Source organism: Lonchura striata, chromosome 6 (genome assembly GCF_050655825.1).
Source record: "Lonchura striata isolate lonStrDom1 chromosome 6, ASM5065582v1, whole genome shotgun sequence".
Lineage (NCBI taxonomy): Eukaryota > Metazoa > Chordata > Aves > Passeriformes > Estrildidae > Lonchura > Lonchura striata.
This window is the reverse complement of record NC_140708.1, coordinates 14,692,618-14,710,023: the sequence shown is the minus strand read 5'-3', so window position 1 is coordinate 14,710,023 and position 17,406 is coordinate 14,692,618. Positions and strand designations below refer to the sequence as shown.

The following is a 17,406-nucleotide window of genomic DNA, read 5'->3' as shown; positions in this document are numbered from 1 at the left end:
TTCTCTCAGCTAGATTAATAAAGACTCAGGTTGAGACCCCAATCACTTAACATTTAATCCATCATCTTTCTGTAGGCTTTCCATTTTGGAATAGCATTATAAACAAACCATGCCTTGTTCAGTTTAATCTTTGCTAATGCCCTTTTGTAAATGTTTTCTATCATCCTAAGAATTTCCAAGTATCAGCCAGATCTACAGGACAGACTGGCTTGGGCATCTAGAGATACCAACAGACAAATACAACAGACAAGTGCACACTTTGTATGCAAAGGAATGGGGTTGTTTTCCAGTTCTGCACTGCAAGAAGCACTGGGGACAGTGGGGCCGTGTCACTGGGACCATAATTCATGAGGGGGAGGGGGAGTACACTTGGGAGGCTAGAAAACATGAGAGCAGGAGAGCTGTGACCCTCAGTGCTCAGCACTGCCAAAGCAGAGGCCTTGTGGCTGATGCCCTTACAAGGCCACTGGTCACAGCTTCATTAGTTTCTGCTAATCATCACTGTGGCTGCCAGTGATGGGCAAGAAACAGAAATCTTTTCCTGAAAAGATTTCTGTTTCTTGCCCATCCTGTGCTGAGCACACTGGGTGTCTCTGCAGTGACTGGTGACAAGACTCAGAGTGACGAGTCCCCTTTACCCCGAGTGTTAATGAGCCTTGGCTCTTCCTTCCTGAGGACCACAGCAGAGACCTCTTCCCCCAAATGCTGAGGGTGCCACAGGTGCCCTGACCTCAGCAGAAGGTAACAAATGAGTTACCAGATTAGAACATGAATAGATTCCAACATTTACCTGTGCATTCACCTCAGTGTGGAACAACAAGGCCACTGGCCACAGTGCCCACAGTTATCCCAGCAGCTTAGAAGAGCCATGCAGGAAGGTCAGCATTTACTTTTAAGGACCAGGGACAGCCCACAGCCTGAGCAGAGCTGAACACTCTGAATTCTAAAAATGAAAAAGGCTAAAATGAAAGTGAGAGAGGAGCCTGATAGGAATAAACCAAAGGAGACAATTTCAGTGACACCTTCAGCTGAATTTCCAGGAAGGACAATTCATACAGCTGTAAATATATTATTGGGGAACCAGAGAGAGATGTATTCTGTCTCAAGGGATACATGTGTTGAGACATTGTCCTGACACCACCACATGATTTACTACTGCAACATATGGTATCTTCTTTGCCATCTCTTTTATTTAATCATCCCTCACAGAAACAACTTCAAAAATCATATTTTTTTAGCAGAAATTCATGAGCAAAACATTACCCCCATGATATCTCTATGTGGAGATCTGCCTCAGCATACAAACTACCCTACAGCATACCCAAAAGAGCTAAAATATGAGATACCATACAGTCATATTTGATGCTCACTTTTACTGTTTGACAGCTCAGTTCTTTAAAGCTCATCTCTTCAGTGAGAAGACTTAAAACTTTAATTACAAATTAAATATGATGACATGGTCATGTAATCAGCTGCTTTCACCAGCTGGGGCTTTAAAAAAAATCAAATATAATGACAGCAGGCAACATTGACCTAGAATCATGCTTACAGTGAATAGTGCATGCCTAAAGAAGTGATATATTAATATCATTGTCTTTCTAACTTAAGCAGAACAGAATTAAGCAAAATGAAACTCTTAATTCAGATGTCAGGATTATGCTGCTAAGAATTGATGGCTACTGATATCCACTAGAATTGCAGAAGTCCAGTGACAAAAATATTTGATAGTTTCTTTAGAAATTAACCTTTAATGTAGAAAATATGCAGTGGCCTATCCACATTTGGATTTATTTCAGAGACAGACACCAGTGAGCTTTTCCTCTTCATAGCAGGGGATCAGATTCTATTCCTTCACATGTTCCAACTGGTCTAGTGTTGAACAACTCATGTTCTTCAGAGCTCCACTTTTGTACTCACTCTTCAGCCTTGAGCAGACCAGCTTCAAAGCAACCCCACTGAGCTGGAACTCTGCAAAAACACATGGCCATAGCTTTGCTCAGTAAGCCTCTGCCTGTCAGAGGCCCAAGCCTGCCAACTGTGTGTATCACATCTGGGCAGCAGCATGAACTTAAAAATCATACAGAAACCCAGAAGCTCACTTACAGCCTCCTTCCAATCTCAGAGTACAGCTGGATATCAGTGCAACCTGCACTGGAGACCAGCAGTTTGCACATCCAACAAACTCCACCCAAACTGGCTAAGTGATTAGAATATCTACTTGCAAATTCATGTGTTTTAGTAGAAAATATTCTAATAATAATTTTGCTGTTTGCTTGAAAGCTAAACAATGACGATTTGAAGGAAGGTACAAACTCAGTTATCCCCCCTGCCTTATGGACATCCCAGCTTTAATGGCACTGCGCTTCTGAATGTGAGGGCAGTGGGCCACCCCTCCCTGCCAGGTGGACACACCTGTGACAGCTGAAGCTGTGTCCCAGCCTGTGTCACAGGGTGCCAGCCCATGTGTGTGCTCTGTGCTGGCTGCAAGGAGGCAGGAAAGTGCAGAGCTGTGCCTAACGTGCCCAGCCTCCCCAGAAAACTCACTCCCTTGTCTCAGTGTTGTGCCAACAGAGATAAAAGCTTTACAACCAGCTGCCGTGGCAGACAAAGGAAGCTCAAATCTGCCTTAAAAATACTGAATATAGAAACATAGCCGCAAGTACAGCAGCTTTTCATGTTCACATCTCATCCTTAATTGAAGGATGGCAATTCCTACAGCAGAATCAAACAGCAGTATTGGTGATATAAACAACAGTAATAGCAATCTGAAGGTCTCAAAAAATATTCATTAGGATAAAGATAATAGATTTAGACAATTGCAGGATGCATCACCAAAACAATTAAAGATAGCTCATTATTCTTCAACATGTGATAGTTGAATATCTTTCCTACCTAGAAAAACTTGGCAATTAACCTAGCAAAACGTAGAAATTTATCTTTATTGATTGTTCCTTAGTTTTCCCCTGTGACTGAACACTAGACAAGGGCCACAAAATCCTCTTCAATTCTTTAAATAACAGCATGTATGAACTGTATGGAAAACCTTGGAGAAAAGAATTCAAAAACACAATCCATCTGCTTCTAGAAGCTTCTCTCAGTGGTGGCAGAGAAAAGACTGATTTTGACATTGTGGACTGACAGAAAACTGACTTCCAGATCTTAAAAAACAATTGCTCAGTAATTAGAAAGAGGAAACTATTGCTTTCTAATTCTGTCTGTGCTCACTGACACAGTGTATGACCTTGAGCAAGTAATTCCCTTTGTGACTCAGTTTACTCATCTGTGACTCACAGATTAGATGCAGAAGCCCCTGAATTAGGTATTTAAAGGCTTAATTCATGATTGCAGAGCACTCTCAAATCCTAGAATAAAAGATATTAAATATAAGATGCTGAAGATCATATATTCTGGCCCTTCTTTTGCAATATTTGGATTGGAAGAAATAAATAGAGCATCTCCACAGGAAGTTCTTGTTGCACTTGCAGAAAACTCACCAGTAGTTCAGACTCTCTGTGCTCCAGAGGCATATGTTTAAAGTATCCCCTGCAATTCTCCAGCATTGTGAATATAAGTAATCTCAAGGATTTAAAATACTCAAACTCAGCAGAGTTTCTAAAATTAGGTGTTGTATGTACATACTCTCTATACAATATGCATGCTGACAACATGTACATTGTATATGCATGGTATAGTAAGCAGCAATGATTAATTATTATAAGCAGCTTCATTAAACATTCTAAGCAGAGTTGTCATAACTGCAGACCACGTTGTCTTGCAGTGCCACATGCACTTATAGGTTTTTATTTACTATGGTGAATTTCTCATGAAGAAGAGATTCTGTGACTAATTTAAGCCTCCAGTTCACACTGCAAGCTGTCTTTTATATACCCTTAAGCTGGAAAAGAGCTGGCAACTTCTATCCAAGGGGCTGAGTATTGAAAAGAACTAAAAAGAGGACTAGCTAATCGTGTTTTATATCATTAAAATTTGCCATTGTAGTATGAGGTACCTTTGAAATTCTTTAAACAAGGAATATGGGAAGAGGAAGTTTTAATTTCAAACTCAGTGTTTTGTCATAAAAAACATTGTGTCAAAGTGCAATTTCTGTCTCTCAGAAAAGCAACTGTCCCAATTCATCTGTGGTCGAATCAGACCTGTGTGGGGAACTATTACCTATAGTTTTCAGATAAGGGGTGAAAGAGATGAAAGGGAGCACTTCCCTACTCTCTCAAGACTGAGAAGAAAAACATTAGAGCTTGGCTAGAGAGCCCTTGCCTCCCAAGGCTTGGCACCAGAGACCATAAGGAGAAAATACCCAAGACAGAGTAAAGTAACAATCCAAAGCATCAGAAAAAGTTTGCAAATACTTTGTCAAATCCAAGATTGTGAAGGAGCTCCCCTAGTTTACACCTTACTCTATGTAAAGAAATAAATGTGCCCTCCTCTTGGTTAATCATAAACCAAGCTGCAGAAGTCTCCACTTCCTTATTAACATGTCATAATGTCAGAATCACAAGATTTTGGGGTATAAATTTGAAACAACTCAAGAACCACAAGACAATTCAGTTCCTGTCATCATTCAAGTCGAGGAAGATCCCACCTGTGTGACATGGGATATAACTTTTTGACTTTTCAATATTAACATATTCTCAGATGCCTGTGAATAACTCTTTAGGCATCTGCTGTTAATGGAATAACTCTTCAGGCATCTGCTGTTAATGAGCAACAAAATACCGATTATAAGGAATAAAGGCTCTGCTACAGGAATTCTTTCTTTTCAAACATTGGTTTGACCATAATCAAGACTCTCGCAGACAGAACCCTAAGAAATCTGGTCTGACCTTATAGATATCCCTGCTTTGAGCAGGAATATTCCAATATTCATCACTGGAATAGATTAATTTGCAAGGCCCCTTCAAAAATTACTTTTTAAATTATTATTTTCATAAATATGTGCTTTTATCCATCAGTGCCAATGGAAGTCATGTACCTTCTCAACCTGAGAAGCTGAAATGTGTGGCCATTTTGCAATACTGAACTACTTTTTATTGATTAGTGGAACCTGTATGTTTTACTGAAACCTTAGTACCTTTTGCTGAGACAGGAATGACTTTGGAAAGGAAGCACAAAGGTGATCCCCATATTCTACACGAAAGAGACAGTGACTCCAAAAGTTTCTTTCCAATCCATTAGCACCTCTGTTGTTACTAAATCAACAAAATCACTCCAACCCTTTCACAGTTTGGAGGCCATTGAGAACCAAATAAAACTGCTATAAAACTGCTAAGATATATGTTTTGTCTTGATGTTTCGAGAAGCACTGATGTACCCTGCTCAGTCACAAACACTGAACTTTCCCAGCAGACTCTCTGCAGAAAGCAATAATTTTAAAATTATTTTTAAAAAATTCAGTTTATGAGATCTAGGGTGGCTTTGTGCATTCATCATCTCTCCAATTTCCAAGTCAGGTTTGCTTAGCTTGAGCTGGAAAGTAGTCAAATCTTTCACTTCAGCTCAGATGAACTGGTTTCTGTCAGTCTTCTACACTGTTGACTGGAGTAAAGCTCTGCAAGTCAAATGAAGGTCTTACACCTGCTCAATCCCATTAACCTTCATTTGCACACTCAGGTATGTCCTTGCTAAAGCTTAATTAGCAAATATTCTGCAGATGGAGAAAGACTCCTGCTCCTTTCTCTGCTTTGTATTGTATACTTGTCCACACTGTGCACAAGTCAAGCCATCATTTTGTAAGAACTTCCCCACACAGGGACAGGCCAGTTTAAAGGTGATCTTTCTTATGAAGCTTTTTTTGGTGCAGAACAATGCTTGGCTATAACTCACATGCTTAATGCTCACACACCAAACTAAGAAAGATCTGGCTGATGTCAACTTCATTTAGTTGGCCTGACCCAATTCCCATGCTCTGAGTGCACCTACCTAAGCAGCCCCAAAGTGATATTTTTTTGTGGTTCTTGTTGCTGAGGATAATTTCTCAGAGTGGAACTTTATTCAGAAGAACTTTAACAGCTTTTATAAATGGAAGAGGCCATCTTCTTCCAATCTCTTAAGCAATCAGGGGGATACTCCTAAAGGAGAGTTCTTAACATACAGATGGACTGTGAGCTGCACAGCTATAGATTAATTTAGTTGTTATGAGGCATCCATAGGAAATATTGCATCAAATTATCTTAATCTCAGAAAAGCTCAGCAGTATCTTTCAGTTCACTGCCTTCTCAATGCAAATATTCCTGACCACTGTACTCCACAATTTTTTTCATTCTCCTCATTTTGCTTTTACAGAAAAGATCTCTCTCTCTCACAACTGAAATACTGCCCCCAACCCCCCTGGAAAAGAAAAAAAAGAAAAAATGGCTATTCAAAATTTGTTTAACTCACATCTTCCAGGATCTTAATATCCCAGAGAGATACTGTTTAGCTGTTTAAACAGCTTTACTGTTTACACCAGTTAAAAACCTCTTATTTCTGTACAACAAAGCTGCAAGAATTTACTAAAAGCCCAGTGCCTGCAGTCCCTATAGTATGGCTCATGGCCATGGAAAATTATTTAAGGAAAAAAAAAAAAAAAAAAGAGTTCAAGGCTGACAAGGAAAGTAAAGTGCAATATCACTTGCAGCCTATGATTCCTGCTGTACTGTTGCTCTTGGGCCAAAAGGGCTTGAGACTAGAAGCAATGAAATATCACACACACCTGCCAAAGATACTTGCAGCAACAAAAATATTGGTATGATAACAAAAATAAGATTTCTTTTCTGATTCATTGGAAAAAATACTTGCATAACAAATACCATTAACAGGTCTCTTTCAAGTCCCTAGCCTTGGAAAGCATCATTCCTAGGTTGCATTCTCCTGCAAAATGTGTAACAGCCTGCAATATGATGTACACTCCCAGCCTTGTCTAAAAAACATTAACTCCAGGGCAAAGGAATGAGCAATTTAGTCTCTCTAACCTCCAGAAGAGTCCACTGGAGAAGAAACAGGATTTTGTTGCAGTTCTGCTCAGAAATAATCTGCCTGCAGTCAGGTGTAACAGTATCTCACTGGTACAAGCAAATACCTCTGCTCATCTGCAGTGTAAGTTAAAAGCTACATCAAATTTACCCTTTGTCATTGCCCTAACAGAAAGAAAGAAAGAAAATCCAACTTCAGAAGTCTAATGATCATCAATTACAGTTTTCCCATTTTACCGTCCCTCATACATTTTTATTTTTCAAGTGCAGTTTGAATATGCATAGTTCACTATGGAAAGAAAAATGTGAACTTGACATGGTTATCTGAGGGAAATTTATCACATTTCATATTATAAACCAACTCTGACATTACAAGGCCATATACAGTTTACTGCTCTTGTTTATGCAGCCCTAAATAACTGTCAGATAAAATGAATTGCAATTCCAGCTTTCCCTGAAATACAGTTAAGATAGAATGTCTGGACAATAAAAGTCGACAAAACCCAGTAAGTAGAGACGTGTTTATGAAGTAACCAAGACATGGCATGAAAACACAAAGTCCTCATCTAATCCACCCTCCTGAATGAAAACTCCTCAAAACCTAATTGTTTTACACAGGGACTCCATGCAGAGGTCTCTGAATTCAGATCTTACTACAGTTGATGTCCTGCAAACATTCAGACATACACTAAAACATGCAAACAACCATCTGCAAGCTTTCATCAATGTCTTTGGTGCAAGAAAACCACTGATAGTTTTGTATTTTGTATGAGATTATTACTTAGAAGCATGAGTCAATGGAAGAGAGGTAGATTTTGATCTATATGATGTCCATCTCACTTATGTCTGAGATAAATATCTTACAAAATGTATTTATCTTTCCTTTCCCATCACCTTTCATTCTTAGAGTTCTCTAAATGGAAATAACTGCTTGCTCCCCCTCCCTTTTCCCTCTTCCCCTAAAATCCAGGAGTGTATCAGCACAGACTCTTGCTTTTAATCACAACAGACACAGAAAATAGCCTTCTAAGGATTCTGATATAAAATATTAATCTGGTGACAATAAAAAGCCAAACCAAATCAAATTTGTGACTTTGGGAAAAACATTTTTTTTTTTTTGTTTAAGAGAAAAATGTTATTTGCCATTTTAAATAGCAATTGACCATTTATCTAGGAAGGTAAAGTGCAAAACAAAGCTGATATGCAGAAAGCACTGAAATATTCCTCAGATTTTTCTAGTGTTGGATATTCCTAGGAATTTAAAAAACAAGTGGTACACATGGTGGAAAACAGTAAGGTAAATGATTCTCTGGCATATTAGTACTAAAAGGAAGAAATTTAAAGCAATAAAATTTACACTTTTCTCTTATTTTTAGTATCCAAACACTAACATATACTCAAGAGATAATCAAAAAGCACCTTCATAAACTCACAGATACAAGCTTATGGGATTTTTCTCCCCTAAAGAAACAGTGACATGTATACACTGGAAATATTTACTAAAAGACAAACACATACACATGTAAGTGAAAGACATCAGCACAAAAAAACCCACCTTCTACAGAACTACATTAAATTCAATTAAAGCTCAGAGTCATAGTTCCCATCATTTCAGAAAAAGAGAAAGCTACCATTTCCTGGGATTTTCAGTCCAGCTACCAACCCCCTGCTGCCAACACGGCACTTACAGAAGCCTGGATCTGTCTCTGTGCTGCTCCTCTCCCTTCCCTTCCTCTCATCTGCTTTGTTCCCCTCCTGGCAAAGCGGAGAGGACTCGGTGTCCTTACAGGAGCCAGAGAACTGCCGTGGTCCTTACCTTCCCCCCACTCAGAGACTGCACATCCAGCTTCCCTGCACAAGTGACTTGGAGGGTATTTAAAAACAGATGCTCAGAAATCTGAGGAGAACAAAAGCCCAAGGAGGTCAGATTTCGTCTCCTTGATCTGCCTGATGCTGTTGACACTAAGGTGAGCATATGATAAGGGGAGGGAGATGGGATTGTTAGAGAGAGTCAAAGGCAGGAGATTGGGAGATGGGGTTCCCTCTGCCTTCCTGGCACCCCCCTTGGCCGGAGAGGAAATAAAATGGAGCCTAGGAGGGAGGGAGAGAGATAATCCTGCAGCTTCATCTGATTAGAGAAACTGGGCCTGTGCAGAGCTGGCAATGCCGCCAGGGAAGCACAGCGAGGGGAGGCACACAGGGGCAGGAAGAGGAGGAGCAGAGGGGGAGGAATAAAATTGTAAGGGTTAAAGGAAAATTATAAAAGGTATACAAAGGAATTGACTCCTGGGCCAAGGCATCCTGGTATGTGTTCAATATCAACCCTCACATAAAGGTGAAATCACCAGTAGGAAATACCCATTGCTTCTGGTAACGTGGAACAATCAGAAAGAAAATAAATCAAACCCCAAGCCCAGAATGCATCCATCCTGTGGGCACAGACTGGGAACAAGTGGATTGCAAAGAGTGAGATTGTTCTGAGCAGGGAGAAATGGAAAAAGCAGTATGATACAGATAATTATCTAGATTGTGCTAAACAATTTAGAAACCATTTTCTATTGCAAGCCATTTTCCAGAACCTGTTTCCACTTAGTACCCACATCTTAGTTGAACCGAAGTGACTTCCAAGGAGTTCATGTCAACACACACACTGGGGTGCTCGCAGCTGAGGCTGCCCTCCCACGAGGCTCCCACTTGTGCCATGCCCTGTCCCTCACCTGGCACAGGTACACAGGAATTTCTGGGCTCACAGTTGCCACAGAATGTGGCCATCCCCAGCCCCCGTGCTGCAGCCCTCGGGGTGTCCCAGGCTGCCCTCCCTGCAGGCAGACTTGGAGGCAGCGCTGTGTCCTGCCCTCGGCCTGGCACAGGGGCTCAGCCAGGCACGGGCAGGGTCCCGAGGGTGCTGCTGTTGGGAATTCCCACCCCTTCCTCACCCAACAGGAACATCCTGCCTTGAGGACACAGGCACACGGCTCCTCCAGGCTGCCAGGTGTGACCTGTGGTGCATCAGGGAACATCAAGGACAAGTGTAACCAGAGGAGTCTTGTCCCCATCCACAGTGGCCCATTTTTTGTAGAGAATCTCCTCTTTTGCTCACCTTTATGAGGGGCTACACTCAGTCCTTTCATGATGATCACTTCAAGTTTCCACATTGTGAGTTGCTTCTATTCTTTTCTGGCCTATACCCTCCATTTAGAACTTCACACAAGGGAGGATGGTTGGATTTCTAATGGAGCAAGGAGAAGGATGCCAAAATATCAGAAAAGAACCTCTTCAAGTCGTCTTTGTTTCTGTTCAAGAAGCAGTTAATAATTGTTGTAAATTACTTACAGCAGTTCTCAGTTTGTTCCTAAGCCTTCTCCAATACCCTCCTATCAGGCCTAGCTCAGCTGAGAGAGGGGGATCAATACCCCTCCCAAATGCTTTTAGGAATGTACAGTTGCTCCCTGAGTCTTTAAAATGGGCTGCAAATTTCCTGTAATTTCCTGTGTGCTTCCAGCCTTTGTTCCCAAGATGCACACCCCACAGACTCACTGAACAATCACACCCTCGGGCTGCAGGTCAGGAAGCATTGTGGGGGTTAAGAGCCATTCACGGGTCAGCAGCAGCTTTCTGGCTGGTTATTTTACCTGACATGTGCTACAGCAGTGAAGCAGAGTAGGCATCTGCAGTCAGCTCTTTGTGCTGACCTTGACATCCTTCCTGCCAGGCTGGAAACAGAAGTTCCTTGAACCTGTTCCTTCCAGCACATCCTTATCAGCATTCCTGCTGGCCCAGGATCATGCCCAGATGACTCTTCCCATCCCATGGTACAGGACTGCAATGGTGCTGCAGGGAGAGGGCAGCTCTACATCTCCCTTTTTTATTCCAGCCAAAGACCCTTGGCTGACATGGTGAGACACAGCCCTGGCACCTGTAGCTCCAACATTCCAGTGGCCAGCCATGGAACAACTCCGTATGCAATGCATCTTCCAAATGACTCCCACGTTGCCCAAAGGACATCCCAAGAACATATAAGAGATGAGAGGACAATATTGTACACTCAGCTTTTCCCCTAAACCCTTTACAGAATGAAGTTGCAGGGCTTTCTTGTCCCAGATTTTCTATGTCCAGCAAGGTTGACTATTTTCATTGAAAGCATCAAATGTGCTTACTGGAAGATAGTGGTGACCAACTTTTACATCAACAGGTCACAAATCTGGGCATCCATAATGCAATTGGCATACAGCTTTTTCATTCTACACTTGATGAGAAAAGGTGTAAAACTGCCTCAAATTCAGATCTGGGGAATTTATTCTTGTATCTTTCTTTAAGAAAGTTGGTAGTTAAAGGAAGCTGAGTAATCAGTAGCCTACAGATCCATTAGGCCAAATCCAGACAATGCTGAAGAAATTATTTTGAGGAGAAGGACAGTGTTATTTTTCAAGAGAATGATTTCAGAACAGTTCTGCCACTGTGGCTCAGCCTAACTAGCATGCTTTCCTGAGAACTTCATCCAGGGCTTAGACACGTGAGAATGTGTATAATTTCATGAAATTAAAGTCCTATGCCCAGTCATGAAAGAAAGCTTTCAAAATTACTGTTTACTGGTTTGGGTGCTTGAGGGTCATGTGAAAGCAAGCCACCAGCCCCCTGACTTTGAGTCACCTGGTGATCAGCTCTGCTTGCCTGCTGAAGAAGGGCACCACCCAGGCAGAGCTTTGGACCTGCAGGCCAGCTTTTATCAGTCTCCATCCAGGCAACCAGGGCTTCTACATTCAAGAGAAGTCCAGTCCTAACCCAAAATCCCTTTATCTAACCTAAAATCCACTGGCTATTTTGGCCATCTACTCCTCTTCAGAAGAGGAAATGGGGTAGGAAAATCATCCTGTTTGTTTGGTGCCTCCAAAAACCAGGTACTGAAGTCTTTCTCTCACCCCTTCCCATTTATAACCCCACAGTATTTTCTTGCACTTCCTGGTCTGCTGTCATTTAGAACAACTTTTCCCTGCCAGGTGGGTGACCTGAACCCACCCAGACCGTGCCTTCTGAACTCCTCCTGAACCTGCCAAGCTCTGCTGCTCTTTGTGGGGCAGGTTTGAGTGCCTACAAACACTGTCTGAAATTTATTTACATCTCCGTCTGGAGGCTCTGCATGGAAACCCTGGAAGGCTGATACTTGTTGTCTGTTGATTCAAAGCCACTTAAGCCAGTGAAACTGCACCTTTCACCAGGCAGATTTTATCTTAATGCATTTCTGGGATATGTTCTAGTCTTCCACAATAAGGCAGCCCTCCAGGAACAATATGCTGTCTTGTGGGTAACACTGCTCATTTGCCTGAATGTCATCTGCCACAGCCAATTTGGAGCAGGGTTTGGATTTCTCCATTGTAAAGCATTTTTTAGTGTTTCTGAAGAATAACAGCCCCTTAGCAGAGTCTGAGAGAGCCTTCAAGATAATAACTAATGCACCATAGGCAAATTTAACTTTTTATATGCCTATAACCAGTCAGAAGCTCTCTACTCCAGATAATCCTTTTCCCTTCTTAGAATTGGTATTCTGTATGCTGTGCCAGTTTTCAGTTTTTGCTTCTACTGACACCCCAAAATAATTCCAGTCAGTCAGGTGTAGGAGCTGGCATAGCAAGTGTTCACACACACACTCAAGGCAACTGAAATGCACCTGAGATTGTTTAAAAACATGAAACTTAGCATCACCTATTTGACATAAACAGCAGGATTATTTCTAACAGAGTTCCATAAAAAAAGCAATTCTGTCAGGTAAGTGATATCACATTAACTTCAAACTTTCCAATACATCCCAATTAATCACCACAAATATTCCATTAGGCTATGTGCCATATGTCTATCGCATCTGTTAACCTAATTTGTCTATAAACACTCTATATAGAGTTTTGGATATAAATGTAAACACTATATAGAGTGTTTCTATCCAGCAAGCATCATGACTAGTTCTGCTTCTTGTGCCTGGGAGAAGACAACTGCTGGTTAGACATCCCAGTTATAGCAGGCATGGTCTCTGAATAAGCCTCTATTCTGCAGTTTTATTTTTCTGTGGAAAGGAAGATGATTTGTGTGGGTTTATCTCATTAAAGTCTCCATTAAATCTGCCAGGTCACCTACATTTATCTTCATTGGGAATAATGCTGTAACACTACTGACATGACTTTTTTCAAGGAGCAACATAGATGCACTTCTCTTCTTTGCAGAATTAATATTTTTGAAAGCTGTCAGAATTTTTAGACCTGTGAAAATTAGTGGTTTTGAGCTCTGTCATCTCCTTTCTTTTTCATCTTGGAAACAAGAGCAGCTTTCTCAACAAAGCAGACCAGTTCTTTTGCCTTTATTTTACCTTGGCAGTTAGTGAGGCAGCCCACTGGTACAAACCATCTCATGTACTTCAAAGACTTAGCAAATCTCTACAAAGCACTATTTTTAGTTTGGTTATCAAATAGAACAGTAGCTTATGGAGAATGAAAACAAGCTCCCTTTTTAAAGCATGTTTTGCAATAAGCCAAAGATGAAATTGCACAAAACCTTACATCTCCTCTTAAATCAGGGGACTATCACATGAAGACTCTGCTCTACTTCTCACAGATATAATTTCCTCCCATGCACAACCACTAGAATGTTTTCCCTCCACTTCTTTAATATCCATTAGCAAAATGCAATAAATAATTTCAAAAAAAATCAACCCTTCAAGCCAGTTTTGGGGTAGGTTTAAGCTGCCTTTCATGCATAAGGGCTTTGGCCTTTTGATAATTTAATCACATGTTCAGCTTCGCCCTGCATTTGATTGCTAGTCTTCCATCTGTTCTGTACTCCCAACTGAAAAGGAGGGAAGCCAGGACCATGTAATCAGGTAGGGCTCCCAGGGCCTGCTTCCAGAAAAAAACCCCACTGCAGAACACCACACTGTGAGAAGTCATCACTAACTCTGTCCTTATGTGACTTGCCCACCTTGCAGGACACTCCTGCAAGTTTGAATCTGACTTTTTTTACAAAACTACATTCATGTAGATACTAGGCCTCCTTGGTTTACTTTTGCAAATGGTGTCATTAACAAAAAAATTACCTGGTCTTTGAACAACAAAGTATCAGAGTCTGTTCTAGATGTTAACTGGTGCCCAGGGCTGAGGGCTATGAAAAAAGCCTGCTGTAGAGAGAGTTTGCTTTACTTAATGGGAGTTAAGCATCCAAATAAAAACTTAAACTCTGATGCCTCAGTTCTCACATGTAAAATGATGAATTGGAATCAGCAAGAAGCTGGGGAAAGTGCAAAGGAAAACACTACACAAGAGGAAAGTTCTGCAGCCTCAGAGAATAATTTGCCCTCATGCACTTTGAAAAAACACAGCTCTGCAGCTCCAAGAAAGGCTTTGCTTTCCCATGTGACCTGCAACATTCCCAAACAACTCAGACCACAGGCATCATAATGTCTCACAGCCTGTGAATGAGCTCCAGTCCACCCAAAATTCCAAATCCAGACTCCCTTCCCCTGGACAACAGGCCTGGGTAACATATCCATCTTCATTTCTTCCCCATGCAGCAGGAGCTGCTTATATTGGTCTCCCTGACTTCATCCAGGATATTCTGGGGAGAGAGTATCATGGAAGAAAGAGTGTCAGAGGCTTCAGGAAAGTTGCAGGGAAATTTGAAGAGGGTCTGAATCTAGTCCCTGGGGCTGCCTATAGTGAACCAGTCACGTAAGAGGCACAATGATCCTTGGTTAAATAAAACAGGCAAAATTATTGTACAGCCAATATACCAGACTGACATCTCAAATTAGACAGGAGTTGAGAGCAACACCATTGTATATTAAATAAGGCTTGCTGCACTAAGCCCTAGATTTCAGAGGAACCCCACAGCCAGACAACAATGCTATTTCAAATGTATCCAGTGGCAGAGGCAGTCCAGCAAGATGGAGTGCAAGCCCCAGGCTAGCTCTGCCTGCAATAATCTGCAGGCTTGACTCTGTGACAGATTGAAATGCAGTAATAGTGTTTATGCAACTAATTCTTGTTCTAATCTATTAGTTTATGTAACCTTTGCTCATGGACATACTGACTCATAGGCCTCAGGAATCTAAAGAAAATCTCCTTTAACCCTCTCCCATCCTTCAACCCCTGGTTGCCCACTAAACAGGTTGTCAGAGATCTTGTTCATTCTCTTTGAGGAAAAATTATGTTGGCAATGGAAAAAAGGTATCAATTAAATTTCTCAAAACCAGTGTACTTCTGCATGCATACAAATGAAGCTATATAATAAACTCACCTGTGGTGTGCAGCTGTCCTTCAGGTTAGCATTTCCAACCACAGCATGTGCCATTTGAGCCCAGACTGGGAAAGGCAAGGAATCGTTTGCTTAGCTCCTACAGAGAAAAAATACTGCTTTCTAGCATTTAGACCTCTTTTTTTTTTTTTTTTTTTCTGAGTAAAGCAAGGCAACAATATCTGTGTCAGTGACACTTATTCTTCCTAGCTTGAAAGATTTACTTTCATCCTTCTCATATTTCTTGTATTTCCTAGAACATTCTCACATCTATTTTAAATGAAGAGCTAACCACAGGAACAGTGTGCAGAATTCTTTCTGCAGCAGAGACAACTCTAGTGATTACTACACAATTATTTTATCTCTTCCTGGCTGGGCTCTAACATAGATTTTTGAAAGGATTCAAGTCAAATCAACGCTTTTTGAGTTTTTTGAATTGTTTGGATTTTTTTCCTTTGTTTTTGTGGGTTTTTGGTTGGTTTGTTTGTGTTTTTTTTTTTTTTTTGGGGGGGGGGTTCTTTTGGGGTTTTTTTGGGAGGTTTTTTTGTTGTTGTTTTGCTTAGGTCTTTTTATTTGTCTAGGTTTTTTTGCTGCCACTTGAATAGTTCACACAGCTGCTGCAATGTTGCCCTCATGACACTCATTAAGTACCCTATACCCGATTTAATTTCTAACCCTTTGTATCAAGGATTCCTACACAGACCAAAACTGATTGACATCAACTGGAATCAAAAGTATTTGGAGCCAAACCCCATGGTATTGAGATATTTAGGAGACATCATCATATGTTTTTGATGCATGCTGGACACTATCAGTACTAGATAAATACTCTGTAAATGGACCAGGCATTCCTCATGACTTGTTGCAAAAGCAGTGTATGAGTGGGCAGAGTGCCTCTTTCTATCAAGTTCCTTTGCAGGTGGGATGGTGCCCCAGGGGGTTCCTGCTCACACGGAGCCCTTTGCTCTGGCAGAGCCAGAAGCTGTGTCCCAGTGAGCTCGGTCACGTTCCAGCACCACCCTGTGGGGCCCCTTGCCGAGGAAATCCAGCAGGGACAGCCCCAGGATGGCCCCGCTGGCCACCTCCTGGCCACTGGGCAAAGACAAAGGCATCGCCTCACCCACACGGAATAATGACTTAATTATATGAAAGGTTTACTCCTGTTTTCCTACAATCAGCATTTTAATTCTTTTTCCTTACATCTTTGACCCTCAAGATCTCCCTACAGTCTTTTCCAGGCTTTTGGGCAACTTAAACACAAAAATGTATGGGATGACACCTATAAATCTGTTGCTGCTATATAGAGAGCAGTTTCAGGTGCACATGCCTGCAGAAACATCTTTAAGTTTGAAGAAACAGATCTACAGCTTTCAGTATCTGATTCCAGATGTAAATGCTTCCAAAAAGAAACATCACCTTTTGCTCTCAGTTAAAAGTTTGCATCCCGTAAGGCTGTACTAGTTAGGGCTATATTACAAATGGTGTAATTGCTATGCCACATATACAATTTTGTGCTTCCCTGCAAATCTTAAGATGATTAGTGCCTACAGATTCACCTACCTGCTCAGCAATCCCTCCCCATTTGTCTAATTTAAATTATGTCTGGCCTAAATTCATTATCCCACACTCAGAGAGAGTGAAGCTTAGGAAAAACTATCTAAAATAAACACCAGCCTTGGCTTAGAGCAACTTCTGTTCAGTACAGCTGTGTGAACAGTTCATATTTCATACATACACATATAATCTTGCAAGGCCCTGCCGAAGTTATGAAGTTTACACTACTCTTATCAAGGCCGGGAAATGTACAAAACTGGAACAAAAATCAGATATTGCCCCCAAAAAATCTTAGAAACCATGCAAGCCAGAGCTACACAAGTAGTTTTCTCTGCAAAAGTCTCTACTTGTGCATATTATCTCTGAATTTCGAGTTTATTAATGAAATAATTTTAAAATGAACATTTTGTATTCTTATTTTCTTAAAACATCAACAACCAGCTAACTTTCTTAATTCAATTTACATTAGCAAAAACCTTTGCAACCATAAGAACACATTCTAGTAAAAGCAAACCTGAAATTCCTATTACGAAATACACGAACCAAAAGTCATTAGAAAGGAATAAAAGTTCACATTTTTCCATTTTGCTTTATACATTCAAAAAAAATT

General features: G+C 41.0%; 1 protein-coding gene across 10 annotated transcripts in view; it reads right to left on the bottom strand.

Moving 5' to 3' along the window:
- Nucleotides 1–17,406, bottom strand: part of GPRIN2 (G protein regulated inducer of neurite outgrowth 2) — a 32,842-nt gene that overhangs the window by 8,072 nt on the left and 7,364 nt on the right. For 2 of the 10 annotated variants that reach the window (XM_085583293.1, XM_085583294.1), the window contains exons 4-5: nt 15,246–15,342; nt 10,069–10,197 (exon numbers count right to left, since the gene is read on the bottom strand). The exons of 1 other annotated variant lie outside the window; for it this stretch is intronic. The gene's annotated coding sequence lies outside the window, so the exon portion shown is untranslated. 7 more of the 10 variants (XM_085583296.1, XM_085583297.1, XM_085583295.1 and 4 more) reach the window with 6 other exon arrangements.